The sequence below is a fragment of the Atractosteus spatula genome, chromosome 16 (assembly GCF_055471065.1).
Source record: "Atractosteus spatula isolate fAtrSpa1 chromosome 16, fAtrSpa1.hap1, whole genome shotgun sequence".
Taxonomy (NCBI): domain Eukaryota; kingdom Metazoa; phylum Chordata; class Actinopteri; order Semionotiformes; family Lepisosteidae; genus Atractosteus; species Atractosteus spatula.
This window is the reverse complement of record NC_142721.1, coordinates 509,945-523,527: the sequence shown is the minus strand read 5'-3', so window position 1 is coordinate 523,527 and position 13,583 is coordinate 509,945. Positions and strand designations below refer to the sequence as shown.

The following is a 13,583-nucleotide window of genomic DNA, read 5'->3' as shown; positions in this document are numbered from 1 at the left end:
ATGAATAGTCATTTCAGTTAGTTTTAGTTTAGCATATTAAGTCAGCGGGTATCATGATCTGTTTCTCCTTGCACACTGCACAGCTGCTAACACACCATCTCCGGAGAACAGGCTGCAATGTCCCAGCATGCTCCACCTTTGTCAATGTCATCAGGTTACCTTGAAAATAATGTTCGAAGAACATTGACATTTTTTACTCTGTAGCCCCTTGCAATGTGTCAACCACAGTCATCGAATGCATCACAACTAAAGGGAACAAAAGCACAGCTTGTATCCATATTTTTACGTAATGCGGAATTATTTTCTAAATGCACATCAGACAGAACACCTTGGACAGCTTCGAGTTGTAGAGGTTTTTCAACCTTGTGATCTCTTGCCAGAATCTCTGACACCCTCAGTTCAGTGACACTTGTGGGCCTTTTCAAAGACCTCAGCTCATTCCTCACGGTGCTGATGAGATGAGGCAAAGAGCCGCATCTGACCACATTTCTGATAGTTTTAAAGACATGAGCCAAGCAGAACTCGGAGGCCCTTAGAAAAGTACAGAAAGATCCGAAAGTCAGAAACAAAAAAGGGGAAAGGTACGAGATAAAGAGAAAAGGGATAAAGCAATAAAAGAAACCAAAGCTTCATGCTTAAAAGAAGACCAACAGCAGAATTTGCACTGTTTCCAAGTCGGCTGACCGTCTGAGGACACACAAGAAGCCCGCAGAGAAGAAGAAAGGCGCCCAGACTGGCCCGCTCTTCTCCGCTGTTTGTACACGCCGAGCAGCAGCGGAATCAGCTTCATTAATCACAGCGTGCTGCTGGGCTGCGCGCAGGAATCCCAGCAGAGCCGCCGCAGCCTGCGTCAGCAGCACAGCACAATCTCAAACGCCTGTACGCCATGCTCATTCAGAGCAGAGAAACCCAGAATCCTTAACCCGTCGTTACACTCCCGAACGTGGCTCTCATTAGCGAATTTTAAGTTTAATTTGCTGATGGGACAGTTTTTTACTGTACCATCCCAGAGCTATTGTCATCTTCCCTCCACACTCCCCGAAGTAACACGGCTCTAGACTCCCTTTCCTGAAGGAACCCCCCTTGTGTTGTGGATTCCCTGATGCAATAGAAGAACAGCCGGATGGCAGCTTTGCAATTCAACCATCGATAATTCTGATCTCAAACCAGCAGTGGGCAAAGCTGCATGCAAACCCCTTGCATGAGTAAAGATCTTGTTTGTGTCATGTCAAAAACAGTTCATATGGCTTCTAGCTTATGAATTTAAGTTTACATTTTTCTGAAAACAATACACACTAAACCCTTATCTGTGCTTTAATCCAGCATCACAGCAGCGTGTGTTTGTCTGTGACTTGTGGCTTACAAAACGAACGGTAACATCAATTCCACTGCAAACCTGGGAATTCATTGTAAATTTTGCAGTACAAACACATACTGGATGCACTCCATTTAATGGAAATGTTTAACATAAAACTACTCAAGTTAAATTTATTAAGATATTTTATACAAACTCAGAAATGCCGATTATTGATATAGCTGCCTAATTTGGAAGAGCTGATTGTGGGTTTTTGATTTCTTGAGTCACAGCTACAAACCCTGTGACAGCTTTACACACCTGAATGTGGCTCTCTCTAGGATAAACTTTTCTGGTTTTATTCACACATGAGTTGTATTTCTACTGCACTGTCCCATATCCCGTACCGTCATCTTCTCTCCAGATTCCCCTAAAGTACAGGACTCTGGAGCCTCTTTCTTGAAAGATTCTGTGCACGTACATAATGGGCTCTGATCTTGGGCAAAAAGTTATGAAAACGTACAGGTACTGACACTTTCCCTTGCAAGACATCAGCAAATATGCTGGACAGAAGAAATTACACTCTGAAACATCCATCATCATTAAAGGTGCTGGAACCCTTAGCCCTGTGTTCGGCATTGACCCTTCTAGTTTAACGTGAAACTAACAACAAGCAACATCAGTCCTGGTGACTTGGTGATAAAGCCCTGTGGAGAAAAAAACAAGCAAAGGCAAAACAAAGGTAACCTTGCTAGTGTGCCACCTGGAATACATGTGTTCCTTAAGAAACATATCTCAAATACAGTATCTCTCCCACTCAGCCTCCTTAATTGCTGTGCTCTCAGCTTCGTTAACTGGATGGTTCATTAATCAAAGTCTCAGCAAGAGTAATACAAGACAGAATAAATAAAAGCCTGTTCGCAGGTCAGAGCTCAAAAGACAAGGAGGAGTCGACAGCGTCTCTTCTGTCCTTGACCAGCACCCTGTGGGACTGGCTGCAGGTTCCTCAATGTGCCACCCTTCCCCTGTGATGCTGACCACTCACTACACCATGGCAGGGTGGAGTCTGGGGTGTTTTAATGGGAAGTGGGACTCAGTGCAGCGTCTCTTGTCCCACTCTGGACAAGGAAGACCACCAGCCAAGGAAGCAAGAGACCGAGACTGGGGGACTATTTTCCAACACAAATTATTCCAAATTAGGACCCCTAAAACCTTAAAATCAGAACTATGTGTCAACAGAGCACCAAGAGTCACTATGTAAGAGTTCTAAGTATATACAGTATGCCTCTAGAAAAGGGGTGAAAAGTCTCTTTCTGATTTTAGGGAACCCCCTAGACAGTCATCACTTAGATGACACCCCTTAGAGCCTTTGGGCCCATGGTGTTTTCCAGGATTACCAAAGCCCTTGCCAGGGATAAACAGTTTTCTGACAATGAATGGAAGAAAACAAAACACAAAAGCAAGTAAGCCATACCTGCTGTATGGAACACATACTGTAATTCCAAATAGCTTCAAGAAAGACAACAGGCTGCTTCAAAATCCGTTCAGTTTCAAGGCTGCCAGTGTACGGCATCACAGTGTTCATCACCAGGTGTGCCATTCCCCAGCGAACACAAACCTCTCAAATCAAGTACATTTCATTAAAACGGCTCAATAAAAACAACAAAAAACCTACTTGTTGTGTTTTGATAATCAGTGTGTAATTATTACAATGTTGTTTATTTTTTTCTTAAAAACAGAAGAAAGATTACGAATGGGGGGGTTCATTCGGCCCATGGTTTTTGAGTATCTTGAATACCTGGATCAGGTGCCCTGTAGTCTTCTCTGTTCAAGACTAAGAGGATTCAGCTTCATCAGCTGTCACTGTACGACGTTCCGTAAGCCCCAGAATGAAATTGGTTGCTCTTCTCTGAACTGAACAGAAGAAGCAACATCTTTTCCACAACATGGTGCCCAAAAGAGTACACAATATTCTAAAGGAAATTCTAAATGCTTTTTTTTTACATTTAATATCACTGGCAATCTAGTGAATATCACTTCTACGAAACAGTCTAAAGTTTGGATCCTTATCTTAATCTAATCTGGAAACTGCAGCGACAGATTGGGTCTCCTGCGCCACTCTTTTTATGGCTTGCAGGTCTAGGGGACGAGAACAGACCACAAGTGACCAGGCCGACACCAGTGAAGATTTGGCTTACAACAAAATTATTAACAGTATATGAACACGCGGTCTTTTTTAAAAAAAAGAGAGAAACGATAAATGCGCCTACCCCTTCTTTTGAAATTTCTCTACAAGACTATCCACCCTCCCATACCACCTTTCTGCTCACCATTAATTAGGTTTATAATAATAATCATATCAGTGGGAATGTGGGTGTGCTAATCAGGTTAATCCTGTGGTAATGACTGTTATCAAGCCCCCTACACTTGGCTCATTATCACCTTCTGACAAGGTAGCTAGCATAGCAGCAGACTGTAGCGTGGCATAGTAACAGCTCATAAATTCACTCCTGAGAACTGCAGAGCCAACAGCCCTGTGAGCTGTGAGCTGCTGCTTCAGGCCTCCGGCTAAGACACGCGCTGCACCTTGCAGATTCGATGCTAAGAAATGATAATGAGAGCCACATCATTCTCTGTATGACAATAAGATTCCAGGGCATAAGCAACCTGGATTCAGAAAATGTTCTCTAACGTAGTCTGTGAACAAGCAACAGCAGCAATGTATGCAAACACAGCATACTTTATGTTATTCATTCAAAAAGCTTTTACAAGATGAATTCTCAACTTGCAGGTACTGTAGGTGGCAATTGAGGTTAAGAAAAAAGAGGGAGTGCAGGGGGTGAACACTCAGACTGGGGTGATGTCACTAGTGGAGTACCACAGGGGTCAGTATTAGGTTCTCTTGCAGATGTAACCAGGTGATGAGGTGGGGGGCTCAGGAGTAGGGCCTAGTGCAGGCGAGTAGTAAAAACCTCGCTACCAGCTTGATGTACTCCTGACCTGTGAATATCTCTGGAAACCCTCCCACGTTTTTTTTCTATTTTATTTAGAAATTAAAACTTTTTTTAAAAAATAAGGAATCCTGTGTGATCACCTCCAGTGTTCTCTGGTGACTAGGGACAGGTCTTCGGAGGCACCTGTTAGACCTCACCACAGCCAGGCAGAACAGGGACAATGACGGAGATGCCGTCAGCAGTCGTTCAGTGCTTTTATGGGAGCTGTAGTTCATAAGCCAACACTACGTCTGTGAGTGATTATAGCCAGTTTTAATACCCAGCTCCCCTCAAGACAGGGTTGCACAAATGTATATCAATGATCTGGACTCCATACAGTTAGTAAAGCTGTCAAAATGTGCAAATGACACCAATGTAGGAGGATTTGCCTGCAGTGTACAAGTGGGAAAAGATCTGACAAAAAGGCTGGGCAGACACCTGCAGGTGACATTTATCACAGACAAGAGCAAGAGAATAACATGCGGGTCGCAGGAGCATGAACTATAAACATAAGACTTGAAACATAGCTTGAATGGCTGACATATCATTTTCATTTTATAGATGCTGTTAGGGAATGAATAAAAAGAAATTAGAACAGAATTTTCAGGGATAAACTTTTTTTGCTCTAAAGAATTACAAGAATAAAACATCTTTTCATTCCAGGCATTTCTACCAAGAGAGCAGATGAACTCTCGATAACCCCTCCTCTCCACCAGAAGGAAGAACAGTAAAGGGGGCGATCAGAAATCATCAAATTAAAGTTGTAAAGCTATTATTGCCCCCCTCTTTAACAGCATCACAGATGATATAAATGTTAATTCCCCAAACCGCCAAGAAAAAAATGATCCAGAAATGATAATGTGTCTTCAAAAGAGAAACATCTTAGATCCCAGGAAGATATCACTTCTCAGCGTTAACCAAGCTGCTGATGGGAGGGGAGATAATGATCTAAAACAGAATGAAGCCAAGAGGAGAGGCATGTACCTCTTTCTCTCACACTCTGAAAACGGACTTCAATAGACAGAACCTTCTGGAAAACGGTCATAGGCCCCTGTCTTGACCATCGTGTGACTACCCAGGCTCCTAGCTGCCAGTGCTCCAGATTCAACACAGAAGCTTAACCGACACAGGCAGGAAGGAGAGGAAGAAAAATGTAATGTTATTACCATCAAAGCATTGAATCTTCAAAGGTTTCTGTCTCCCAGACCTCTGCCAACTAAAAAAAAAATCCTTTTAATCTTCGCCCTGGCTCTGGCCCTATCGCTCCTTCAGACATGTCCCTCTTCTTTTCTTTCGCAAATCAGTCTGCTCTGGGCTTAGCCCGCACTCTGAATTCATAGCTCTTTTCTAATTTTGCAAATTGACACAGACGACCTGCTCTTCTAAACCTCTGCCCTATCATAAAAAAATCACTAACAGGCAAGTTTGAGGAGATAATTTGACACAGATTAACACATTTTTCCCGTTTTTCTAGACCAAGACCATGCTCACTGTCCTACAGCATTTACTTTCAAAATGTTTTTTTAGATAGATAGATAAGACTTTATTGATCCCGAAGGGAAATTGATGTTCCAGTTTTTTTATAGTTTTCCTCCACATTTGTTGTTACCTTGCTTCCAGTGTCTTTTATTCTACTTTTACCATGCTTTCATTGTGCTTTACCACAGTAGACTGTGACAATACCATCCTTATGGATGTGATGTTTGTGTCTGTCTGCCGTGCGATGGACTGACGTGTGTCCTGCCCTGCACCTGCTGTTGTATTGAATAAGGTGTTTGGAAAATGGATGGGTGGAACTGGGTGCACATGGAAAGTATACGAGAGGCAAGCTGTAACTATGGAGGCACTACCTGTCTGTCTCCCTCTCGGCAGCGAGACAGTTACCTCATGCTCTGCAGAGGTCGGTCGTTGCCAAGACTCAAGGCCAGGTTCTCATTTCAAGCTCACTGGTGCCAATTAAGCCTCGCAGATACAGGAGCGAGCTGATGAGCTGGTCCTCTGCTTCAGTGGTCTGGGTAATGGTAAAGAGAGCTGGCTCCAGCTTGCACCGCTTTCTGATCCCCAGCATGAGACAGCCTGTCCCCAGGGCAGTGGACAGCCATGTGTGTCGGCCGACTCGACCAATGTCATTCAGACAGTGCGGCTCTGGCAAACCCCAGCGTGTACAGTAAGTGCTGTAGCACTACAGGGAGAATCTCTAGGCCAAATCCAATTTAAAAGACCTGCTGCACGCCAGCTTTACACAGCCATTTGTTTTGCCATTGCCTGTGAAGGTAACTCAGGGACGTGGGTTAACACATAGACTGTGTGGGTTACAGAGAGAGAGGGTGAATCAATTAATCGAAACGGGGAATCTCTTTGGTAAGGTGTGCAATAAGGACCGCCCACTTCTGTAAAAGGGAACATATCCTGTAACTTTTTTCTTTACTTATTGATTATTTTGAAGCTCACTGAGTGCTGCTTTCACATTACTTTCTGAATTCTTCCTTTAAGCATAAACCAAAGTAAAATATTTTTCCCCATTACCTGCAGTATCTTCACCTTTTAAGTAGGGAATCAACTACATTTTCCTGATCAGACTATTACAATGGAGCCTGGGGAAATTTTATAATTTCCAGCCTAGATGAAGATTAATTTCAGCTTTAGACAAAGGTAGGGAAATTCAAAATTATCTGGAACCTGGAAGAAGTGTGGAAAACATGTTATACACATTTTCCTGAATTTCCCATCTTATGACAGTCAAAGTTGATTGGTTATTTAACAGACACATTGGTTTCCCCACTTCCTGTGCATTGTAATGCTGTGGCAAACTACGTAAACAGCTATACTAATCACCTCACTTCATCATACCTCAATCCTTCAACTCTGGTGTGTTTCCCTTCCACACCTGATACATTAATTCTTAACGACACCAGCCCTCATCAGTCACCTTGAAGAAAGGCATCAGATAAGCAAGCACACTTCAAAAACCCAGAGAGGGTCCGTGTAAATCCTTTCTCACTCCATGGCACAGACTGATATTGCTCCAAATCCGTCACTACTCCAATATTTTCATCCTGGCACTGCAACAAATGCATAAAAGGAAAGCCCAGTGAGATCCCTGAGAGCAGTGTGGTTTAGAGATTAGAAGCAGTGGGAGAAGAATTTGGCTTCACTGCCAGTCTTTTTTAGTCTCTGATAGTTTTTGCAGGCTGACACTGGGGCAGAAGGCAACTATTTAAAATTAAGTGTGTAGTAGCAGATAAACAGCGCTTTAAAAAAATGGATTTAATGACATTTATATGCTCAATTATTGTCTAATTATAGGACACAGGTGGCACTTAATATTGTGCTATAAAACACCACATATGGTGTATGAAAAAAGATGTCCATAAAATAGAAATACATTTATCATGCGAGTGTTCTGTATGTGCAGATGATTTTTTTTTTTCGGTGTGACAACAGAGATTTCTATTTTTATCTTTAAATTAAGATTGTGAAATCTCTGGAACTGCCTGGAAATTCTCACAGATAATCTTCCCCGATAACACATATAGTACAAAAACGGCATAATGAAACCATAATTTCCAAATAACCTGACATTAAAAATACTGTATGTATACAAATACAGATGTATATACTTCCCTTTACATCCAGACCACACTTGCTTCATTTTACCTTGAGTGCATATATCTTAGATTTCCCTGTCTATCTGAAGTAATACACAGATGCTGGAGACAGGAAATATTTGGTGCTTCACAAACCAGCATGTGCTGACCAACTGTAATTCCTAATTAACTTACAGTACGACCTGCAACAAGAACTAAGAGCAAATCCTATCACAAGACCAAATGCAGTAATTTTGCCCTTGATGTCATGCCAGTGGCTTCTAAATAAGGAATGAAAAGCATGGAGGGTCTGTATAAACCAAGGGTCTCCATCTCAGTCTCTGAAGAGTCCTTCTGGTTTTTCTTCCACCTGAGCCAACAGTGACATGTTCGGCCAAATTACTTAATCACCTGTTTAAACATAACACTTATTACCAGGCATCAAGGTATTCTGTAGGTAGCTGTACCTTTCCTGATGGGATTGTTTTGTGTAATCAACTGTAAAAGACTTCACAACACATCCAACCTTGTCCCAAAACAGAAACTCATTAAGTTAATTGACTACTCAGGCACGGGCACAATAAAGAAGACACTAGCCCCTCTAGGAACTAAACTTGAAGCCCCTGGTATTTACAGCCCCATTTAATTAAACAACTGTATCTTACAAAATTTGTAACCTTTGAAGAAGACTTTATATTCCAGATTTTAAAACTAGGGTTTCAGGACCACAACAAAGCAGAGTGCCAATGCCCGCCCCACACCAGATTGTCGCTTCAGTCAACAGAATGTTATTAGAGACAACTGCTCACAGCAGAAGCATTATTATGATTAATTTAATCAGGCAACAATTAGATAAAGTGGCTATGGAAGGCACAGGCCCAGGACATCTTCTTATGAAGCTGGACCCTTAAAGGCACAGAAGAACAGGTGCTCTTCCGAGCAGAGGTGTCCAAAGAGCCGGGAGCAGGCCTGCGATGTTCAGCCACAGAGGAAGCCCCATGGTGGGTCGAATCCCCAGAGCCCTTCCAGGGACAAACGCCACAGGAAGAATGTGCCCCGGCGTCACAGGCAGGCCCTGGGGACAGCGGACGTCCGCTCGCAGCAGAAACAGACAGCAGCGGACCAGATCAAACCGGCAAACAAATGCCAGGCTGTTCACATCAACACGCTTGATAAAGACAATGCCATTGCCAGATCCCAGGGGACTGATAGCATTCCGGAGCCAATTAATGGGACCTGATGGTGGACCGAGAGAGAGGGCTGACTGAGCAGGTCTGTGGGGAATGAGAGGAGGCGAGGGCATGAGGACACGAGGGATCGTGGGACAGGTTTGTACTGGTCAAGCTCCCAGGTCACTGCTGGCAAGTGGACAGATCCAGTCAGCAAACTGTCTGCAGAATGCAGTCATCTAGGGATTTTGCAGATGCAGAGCAGAATCTCTATTTAAGCAAGTACATTTACCTCCGCAGCTCACAGCATTTTGGTTCCACACACTGCACTAGTAGCTGATGAATTACAGGCATTTGTATACAAATATCATTAAGCACGCCCACTGCAAGATTCTGATTATACTAACTGAAAAAAAGTTTTCACAGCTAGAAAGTCTTTTAAGGATTACATACTTTATAAGACAATGAACAAAAAAACTGAACATGAGTTCTTGTCATACTTTTTATATTTTACAAGTTTTATTAACAATAAAAGTCTGGAAACATGCCTGAGACAAAATGATAAGATCATGACCTTTTAAAATGCTATTCTAACTTCTGCAAACCAACATTAGTCATATTCTTATTAATGCTGTTTCAAATAAGCAACTAAACCATTTGTGCTGACAGAGGAAATGTGCCACTGATACTGTAAATAAAGGAGTTATTTGAGAATACAACATAACCACGTCTTAATTCTCACATTCACACATTCTAAGTGTATTCCTGAGAAAATACAAAAATCCCTCTGATGTTTTCAGATGCCAAGCTGTACTGTATGCTAAGGCACTATCACTCTGGTCAAATGATTTGATGCAAACCTAGATCTTTATTAAAGAGAGAATTGGATCTTGCACCATAGTGAGCCGGCACCTTCTATACACCGCAACAGACTCCCTACCTCATGCTGTTCGTTCTTTTGTCGTAAACCGACAAGGTGTCTGGCCACTTTGGGCAAGACTAGCTAGGGTTAGTTGTAGTCCATCAGGTTTTGTTAAAATGGTTGAAATTTTACATGCCAACCAATCTGAGTTTCCTGTTTCTAGGGTCTCTCTTCAGGAATGCCCACACTCACTCCCACTCATCTTTGGAACCTTAGGTTGTCGGTCATTCTACTTTATCCACCCTATTTCCATTAACACTACAAAACACTGCATATTGGTTGAAGATAATGACCTATTATTAGTGTAATGCCACGAGGGACGTTGCTATCCCTGAGAACTCCTAGAATTTTAAAAGCTTCCCCCTACCTAAAATTGCGGTCAGGACATGCAGCAGCCAATCACTGGAGCAACCACATAAATAGAGTGCCAAACCAGGAAAGATCAGACAGAGACAAATGGGAGAAGACCGAGCATAGAAAACACAAAACCTTCTGATCAGCATCGGCAGTGATACAGGCTGATACTGTACCTTATTGCCAGAGCCAAGACTCTATCTATAAACACTACAACACCAGCCTCGGGGCTGAAGAGTAAATTTGCTGCTGCAACAGACACTTCACATGCAGTCTATTTTTTTCCAGCCTCAGGGCTGAAGAGCAGTGGATTAAGCCACTGACTTGGGCCCCGTTTGTAACATGTGCTGCCCGCTGCGGCATCACATTATATGTAGATAATGTCTCCCAGCATTTGCCTCTTCTGCTAGCTATTTTCAATGATTTTAGTGCTCTATCAGGGAAATTAATTTTTCCAGGTCTGCATTACTGCCATTTACCTCCTACTGTGCCACTCTTCAAAAACGTCAGACATCTTGGTGCTCAGATACACTCTTCTTTCCATGTCATCTCAATAAACAACTCTAATGGCATTTGTAAACACGAGGCTGATTTAAACAGAGAAATGTTTCCAGCTCTCTTCAAACATGTGTCTCCATTATAATAAAGAATGTTTAGGAAACATTCCTTGCTTTAATATTTTAAATCTAGGATTCCTTATTCTCCCCTTTTAGGGTACTGAGACAGGCTGCACACTATAATTTAAAATAATAATTTAAATAAGAAGGGGCGTATCGACATAATAAAATCTCCTTTCCAAAACACAGAAGATTGTGGGGACGCCAAGCGATATATTTTATTTCAAGCTCTATTTGGTTTAACGCTGACACTCCTGAATGTTGTCATTCACTTGAAGAGAGTATGGTCACTTGGTGTGGACTTCAAGATTTAATTATGCTAGCTCTCTCCTTACATTACTGTACTGTAGATTGAACTTTGATCCTATAATTTCAAAATAATTTGCAATCTGGAGTTCAGAAGAGAGATTCACAAAATCTCAGAAGACATACCATAGTGGTACAGTAACTGGGGTATCTAAGTTTTATTACGATCCAATACATAGTATGAAGGTAATTAATGAACCGTAATTTGCTTTTGATAAAGTGCTTTCATTCATTTACCACACTTTTCAGAAGATAGAGTTGCTGCCTACATTTTTTTCTTTTGGCTTTTGTTAAATTTAAAATTGTCACCTACTGTATTTATGACACACCCAATCAGTTGGTGCTTCAAGTCATAGCAGCAGTACTAGTACGCACACAGTAGCAGCTTCCCTCACCTGGTTACCAATTGAAACACGCAACGTTCAATGAGCTACGAGCTCTATAGTGACATACAGGAGATTTCAGTACTGACTGGAGGAGAAAGGTGTCTCTCTCACTGACATCAGCCCTGCAGGTCACAGGGTTGTTTTTTCACAGACAGCCAAGAACTTACTGACCCAATGATCCTGACCATTCCCCTGGCAGTACTGATGTTTTCTTCTTTCTGTTTGAAAGCTTCTACTGCCTGAAGCACTTGTGCAGCCCAGGTTTCACAGGAGTCTTATTGCGTGTTCTGAAGCATATGAAAAACACGTCACAGTTTCTAAAGGTTTGAAAAGGGAGCACTGTAGAGATGGAGTCCTATAAGCCTTAGAAAACACATCTGGTCACCCAGATAAAGGAATGGTCTGTTTTCCAAACACTTCTCACACAGTAAAGAAACACTTTAGAACAGATAGTTGCAATGAAAAAGAAAACTAATCTAATTTGCGACAAATTATCTTGGAATAGAGAGAGGGTGCGCCCAGCTGATTTTGCTACCTTTATCAAAGTTAGTTTTACGAATTGGTTGAAAGTTGCCTAGGGGATATGGACTACCGAATTTGTCAGAGAAAATCTGTGAACTTTGATGACAATCCAGCTTCACAGACAAAAAAATCCCCAAATGGATTTCCTGGGAAAAACTATTATGGAGAATTATATGAGACTTTGACCCCTGGATAACATCAATAACAAAAGAAAAACAAAGTCTCAGTCTGGTTCTTTTACAGAGACTTGCACACAATGACTGAACTGGATGAAACTATACACAGAATCAGCTTCCTGTGACTTCCTTTGTGAATCCTCAACTGCAGAAAAAAAAACATCTCATTACAGCACCTCTAAACGTTTCATGTGAAAACAGATAGTATACATGATTGTGAACTGCAGATCACAGCTAAATTATTAAAAGTCTCACAGGAGAAGGGCAAGTGTTTCAAGGTTTACGCTAAAGCAATTAACTAAATAAATTTATTTAAAACTGCAATGAAGTTAAGGCAACATCCCCCTCACTTATAACTTCCCTACAATATTTGAGAACCTTAGCCGAGTTTCTTTGGAGAGGCCAGCAACATAGCACAACCAATGATTGAGTTTAATTGCGTACCCAGCCCCTGGCTGTGCTCAAATCCCATTCTGCTCTAAAGTCAAGCGTGAGTCAACTGCTGCATGAGATGAAACTATCCACACAAGATTGCCTTGGCTAACCGTGCAGGAGAGCATTACACGGTTAGAGATACTCATTCCAGCAGGGAAAAACACATTTATTTAAAATATATAAATATATCAAATATTGCAAGTATTTTACAGTTGGACCAGCAAAATGTATGCTGGTGATCATCAGTGAATGAAAAGACCGTGGTTCTTCTCATTCGGAAGAAAAAAGGAGGTCTTGTCTGTATAAAAGTCTTTGCTAGATGTGATAGATATTGACAAAGGTGCATTAGCTGTGATAGTTCAGGTGGTTAGCTGCGTCAGCATGTGTAGGCTGCAAAGGAACAAGTAATAGGTTTATTCCATGCTGAAAAAAAGAAGAAAGAAAACACAACGTTTCGGCCGTGGAGCCGAAACTTCTCGTTTCGGCCCTCACACCTGAAGAAGGCTCCATGGCCGAAACGTTGTGTTTCCTTTCTTCTTTTTTTCAGCATGGAATAAACCTATTAGCTGTGATAGTTTGCACTCTCCCATCCTTTCGACATTCCATTTAGCAGCTTGGCCAAAAGCAATATAGTGAGGTGTAAAAACAACTGACAGCAATTGTCCTACTTGTGCAGATCAAGAAAAGTTGTGTTTAATTTGAATTTGGTTAATGTGTTTTGTATAGTTTTTAAGGGCTGGGAAAAGTATTTGAATACCTGAACAGTGTTCTATTTTTTGCGCTCATCCAAACACAAACAATAGTTAACGTACAGGGGAAATT

At 41.8% G+C, this 13,583-nt stretch overlaps 1 protein-coding gene across 1 annotated transcript in view; it reads right to left on the bottom strand.

The window, feature by feature from the left end:
• brsk2b (BR serine/threonine kinase 2b) overlaps positions 1-13,583 on the bottom strand; it is a 139,007-nt gene that overhangs the window by 95,344 nt on the left and 30,080 nt on the right. The window lies entirely within an intron of this gene.